Below are 6000 nucleotides of genomic sequence, written 5' to 3'. Positions count from 1 at the left end.
CCTGACAATTTTGAACATGTAAAAAAATATAGTAGCCCGGTAAGTCTGGTTCAGTGGTTGAGCATCAACCCATGAACCAAGAGGTCGCTGGTTGGATTCCCGGTTAGAATACATGCCCAGGTTGCAGGCTCAGTCCCCAGTAGGGGGCGTGCAGGAGGCAGCCGTTCGATGTTGATGTTTCTCTCTCATTGATGTTGCTATCTCTCTCTCCCTCTCCCTTCCTTTTTGTCTCTAAAAAAATTAATTAAAAATATAAATAAAACAAATCAATGTGTGAAAATTAATTAATATATGTTAGATGATCAAATAGATGTGATATTGTTCCTTTTTTTCTGAAAGATTCATTATTCTGCACATGTGCCAATAGGCCATAGCTGAATTTTACAAATATAGTGCTTACGAGGTGCGAGCCATCATCCTAAGAATTTTCTATCTGTTCACTTAACCCCTGTAACAGCCTGAGACGGGAGATGCTAGTACCTTCCCGCCTTACAGTGAGTGAGTGCCTCAGGTAGTGCTGGAACTGGGTCTGAGTGCAGGCAGTGTGGCTTAAGTCTGCACTCCTACCCCTTATCCTTTCTTACTGAGCGCCGGGCTAGCAGCTAGGAGGGGAGCAGGACTGCTCTCTCTCCTTAAAGAGCTATGCGAGCAGGGAGAAGGTGTTATTGTGCACATAAGCCCAGCAGGGGAGCTGAGAGGGGGGGTCCATAATTAGGTCCTCCCTTAAAATGTCCTTTCGTGGGATAAAAACTATATGTGTGCACGTTAAGTCTGAATTGACTAAGATGTTGAAACAGGGCTGCTCTTCTGATCGGATCAGATTTCAGAAATGTACTAAAAAGTAAGCCAATGCCTCTCTCTCTGAGGGTGGTCCGGGACCAGCGGCTGCACATGGCCTGGGAGCTTGTTAGAAACGCACAACCTCAGGCCATCCCGGAGCTGCTGAGTCCGAATCCGCACTTCACAGCCTCCCTAAGAGACGTCTGTGCCCCGGGAAATATGAGGAGCTGGCCTGTAACAATACAAACCAGCAATTGGATCTGTCGTGATCGTCCGCTGGAAGCCTGGTTGTCTTTTGTGGCTGACACGTTGGTGTTATCTAGGAGCGGGGACAGCTGAGGTGTGCAGCCTGGGACCAAGGCACACAGTGAAGAAGGTTGCAGGACACCCAGGAAGGACAGGGTCCTGGGCCAGCAGGGGTCAGGCAACCGTCAGGCCACCTCCCCCATTGTGAAGGCCTCCCCCCCACCCCCCCCCACGTGCATTGAGGAACTTACCCCCTGAACACAGGAGAAGGGCGATGAGTTGGGAAAGCCGCTGAAGGAGAGAGGTTTAGACCAGGGCTTGGGTGAATCACTGAGCTGTTCCAGGGAGAATTACACATGCCCACAGATAGGGCCTCGGGAGCTTCCGATTGGCTGATGGCAAAATATGGGCCGCACCACCAGGAAGGGGCCAGACCTTGAATAACTTTATGTGGCATTGTAAGGAGTTTGGACTTTACCTTTTTTTTAAAAAAAATATATTTTATTGATTTTTTACAGAGAGGAAGGGAGAGGGATAGAGAGTTAGAAACATCAATGAAAGAGAAACATCGATCAGCTGCCTCCTGCATACCCCCTACTGGGGATGTGCCCGCAACCAAGGTACATGCCCTTGGCTGGAATCGAACCTGGGACCCTTGAGTCCGCAGGCCAACACTCTATCCACTGAGCCAAACCGGTTAGGGCTGGACTTTACCTTTTAAACATAGAGTGTGTCACCAGTTTTTTGAGGGTTGGAAAGAATTAACTTTATTGCTTTGGGTGAAATTATACATTCATGGAAAGAAATTAAAACTACGAAAAACACAAAGAAAGTAAAACTCATCTGAAATCTCACCACCCAGAAATAACCACTGCCAACATCTCCTAAGCATTCTCTAGTCTTCTTCATACATGTGCGCACATGTAATTTTACATAGCTACTTTTTTCACTCTAGAAAGTCACAGACATAGTTCTGTCAACAAATGCATTTATGTTACTATTTTAGTGGCCATATGCTAATGCTTCATATATTTTGGATCCAATCAGAAGACAGAGGCACATAGTAATTTAAATGGAAAATGTAACACAGAGAATATTTAAACTATGACAGAAGAGGAAATATAAAAGTGGTTTAAAAAAAAAAATATGCCCCAGCTGGTTTGGCTCAGTGGATAGAGTGTCGGCCTGTGGACTGAAGGCTCCGGGGTTCAATTCCCAGTCAAGGGCACATACCTCAGTTGCAGGTTTGATCCCAGGCCCTGATCTGGGCATGTGCCTGAAGGCAACCAATCCATGTGTCTCTCTCACATCAATGTTTCTCTTTCTCTCTGTCTCTCCCCCTCCCTTCCACTCTCTCTCTAAAAATCAATGTAAAAAATATCAGGTGAGGATTAACAAAACAAAAAACGTAGCTCTTTGCCCGGTTTGGCTCAATGGAAAGAGTGTCAGCCTGCAGAGAGAAGGATTCCAGGTTCAATTCCAGTCAAAGGCAGGTACCTACCTCGGCTGCAGGCTCCTTCCCAGCCTGGGCCCTGGCCAGGGCCTGTGCAGGAGGCAACCGATCGATGTGTTTCTCTTACATTGGTATTTCTCTCTGTCTTTCCCTCTCTCTTCCTTTCTCTCTAAAAATCAGTGGGAAAATATTCTCAGGTGAGGACTAAAATGAAAGTGGAAAAATAACCCTAAAGGCTCTTTAGGGATGGCCTGAGATTGTGCATTTCTAACAAGCTCCCAGAGGGAGGGGACCCAAGGAAGAACAAAGTTGGAAGGAGGCCAGACTCCCTTGAGGAAGGTGAGGTCATAGCCCACCGGATAGTGGAGAAGTTTGCCGGGTGGTCAGGGCAGAGATGGCCCGCAATCCCTGGGAATGCAGGAGCAGCCCCCCGGGCTCAGGCAGTCAAGGCTGAAGCAGAGGGGTTGGGGGAGAGTGGGGGGTGGGTGCACCAGGGTTTCTGGAGCCATCATCAACAAGGCTGGAGCCAGAACACTTGTATGTGCAGCTTGGGCTGGGGAGACTCTAGACACTGCATGGAGCAAAGCTCAGTGGCTGGCCCACTATGTGGCTAGACCCCCAGGCCTGGGCTGAGACACAGGCCCATGCCTTCTGGGGCTCCTGGCTCTCCTGCCCCTGCCCTTGCTGACCGCTAGAGAAGGCTTCTCTCAGGCAGGAGGGGACACTGCATGGAATATGGGTTATACAGTAAAGCTGTCAAAAAATGAAAGCAGGAACCAAATCTTAGGTGTCATTGAATTCTTATAAGGAACACAGGCTCGGCGCATAGTAGGTACTCAATAAATGTTGGGAAAGCAAAAGAAAGAAAGCCCACCAGGAGTCAGGCAGTGGAGAAACAGGCAGGCTATGCAGCAGCCTGGCTACAGTCCACCCCAGAACTAGAAAGAGAAAAGCTCTCCCTCTCCCTGCATCCTCCCAGGACCCACCTCTACCAGAGCTTAGCATCTGCTGGCAAGAGGGAATGTTTGTAAGGGGCCCAGACTCATTTTTGTAGAACAGGCGATGAAGGCTGAGTTGGGGGTGTGAGGCAATAAGTCAGTAACTGGCACAATGTCGTGCCCTTCACCAGTTTTCTACCGACGCGGATTTTGGTGTTTCCCATGTCTCACCATTTTCAGCAATGCTGGCATGTATGACCCTAGACACACATATCCTCCCACTTGAGTGGTTGTCGGAAGAGAGTTTTCAGTTGAGGCGATGGATATGAGGCTTACAGCCCATTCTTGGGTTGGCCAATCAAAGCCATGGTTGGCTTGGGGAAATGCCATGGAAATCAGCAGCCAACTGCATCATCCAGACAGAGTCCCCAAGGGCTTCCTCTAGAGCTGCCGTAGCTGCGTTTCTGGGAACCATTGACGCTCCAGGGAGGACGTCTAAGGCGTCTACGACGTCTTCACACGCCCAGGCCTCTTCTCCCACCTCTGCATCATCAGCAGAGCCCACACCGGGAGAGCCACCCGGCCTGGCCCAGTGCACAGGGCCCTGCTCTCCAGGCCACAGCTCCCCCTCCTCCTTCTTTGCTTGGCACTGAGGGGTCCACTTTCTCCCCTTAGAAAACTAGTTTATTCTCCTTGGGAATGTTTTTAACTTGTTATATTAGACTCCACATTTATAGTGTCTGTAAACAGAGCTAAAAACCCTCTAGGGTCCATCTACTGCATGGAAGGCTTGTCCTATACTCCCCTCTCTCCCTGTTTCTACCTAGAAATCCCTCAAATACACTTACAAACCCTGTAAGTGTTCATTTCTTACAGACACACCTCAACCTCAGCTGAGTGCCCACATCATGCCAGGGGATCCTTAGAAGGATCCGGAAAGATAGGTGTTGTTATCATAGTTTATCCAGGAGGAAATTACAGCGAAAAGGCCTAAAGTGTTCATTGAATGTCACAGAGGTAAGGAGTCATAAAGCTGGTGTTGAAACCAGGCCCCAAGTCCAAGTCCAGGCTGCTTTCCTGTGTTAGCAAAAATATATTTAGCCAAAGCGGGGAAACCCAGTCGGCTGTTCTCTTCTGTGCTGGCTCAAAAAGTCTCAGCGAACCCCATGGGCTCTCAAGACCCCTCCGAAGTCCCTGCCCAGCCTTCCTACGCTGCCCCAGTGGCCGGCCCTCCCCTGACGACCCCTCCTGCGGCACCTGAACAGCTTTCCACACCCCTCAGAGGTCTTGCTCCTCAAAGGCACCGTCTCTCCTTTGACGTTCCCAGTCCCAGCCAGGGGTCACTGGCAAAGGGGCAGTGGTGGCTTTCAAGGGGATGGGCCCTGCGCTCGCCCAGCATGTCTCAGACACGTGTGCAGGCTGAGACTGTTAGCGCGAAGCGAAGACATCCGCCAGCCTCACTTGGCGTCAGCTGTGTGTCCGGCCTATCACGAGACACAGTGGCAGGGGCGGGTTCTGCCCCCTTTGTCTTTCATTATTCATCCCAAAGGAGTTGGCCATCCTTTACTTTTTGTTGTTGTTGCTAATCCTCATCCAAAGATATTTTTTCCATTGATTTTTAGAGAGAGTGGAAGGGAGGGAGCTGAGGGAGAGAGCGAGAGAATGCATACATCTCGACTGGGGCGAGGGATCAAATCTGCAGCCCAGGAACGTGCCCTTGACCGAGAATCGAACTTGAGACCCTTCAGTGAGTGGGAGGACGCTCTAACCATTGAGCTACACCAACCAGGGCAGCCACCCCTTACTTTTGTTTTCTCATATATACATTATATATTTTTTCTGATTAAATGTTTACAGATATGAAAAATAAAAAAGCCCCAAATATCACCAAAATATGTGATAAGAAAGTCCTCATAATTTGTCCATTCACCCCACCCTCTCAGAAAATTATTAGTAACCATTTGGCATTTTAAAAAAACACACACGCCAAAACCGGTTTGGCTCAGTGGATAGAGCATCGGCCTGCCGACTCAAGGGTCCCGGATTCAATTCCGGTCAAGGGCATGTACCTTGGTTGTGGGCACATACCCAGTAGGAGTTGTGCAGGAGGCAGCTGATCGATGTTTCTCTCTCATCGATGTTTCTAACTCTCTATCCCTCTCCCTTCCTCTCTGTAAAAAAAAAAAAAATACCCAATAAAATATATTTTAAAAACACACACATATTTAATGGACTTGATTTTTTTAGAGTAATTTTAGATGCACAGCAAAATTGAGCAGAAGGTACAGAGTTTTCCCATATACGCTCTGCCCATCCACTGTCAACATCTCCTCAGGTGGTACATTTGCTACACTGCGAAGGGATGAGACGATGGCTATCAATGAACTTCACTTTGCCACACTCACATAATTGTGCAGTCCCCTCCCGTATTGCATCTGGACCGGCTGGGACCTGCTAACTAAAAGAATGAAGTGGAGATGGTGCTGTGCCCATTCTCAGCCTCACCGTTCAGAGGAATGGCGGCTTCCATTTCCTTTTTCTTGGAAATCGGCTGTCAAGCTGTGAGAAAGCGCACAGCCACGT

This window comes from Myotis nattereri, assembly GCF_964212035.1.
Source record: "Myotis nattereri genome assembly, chromosome: 12".
In the NCBI taxonomy this organism is placed as follows: domain Eukaryota; kingdom Metazoa; phylum Chordata; class Mammalia; order Chiroptera; family Vespertilionidae; genus Myotis; species Myotis nattereri.
This window is presented reverse-complemented; position numbering follows the sequence as displayed.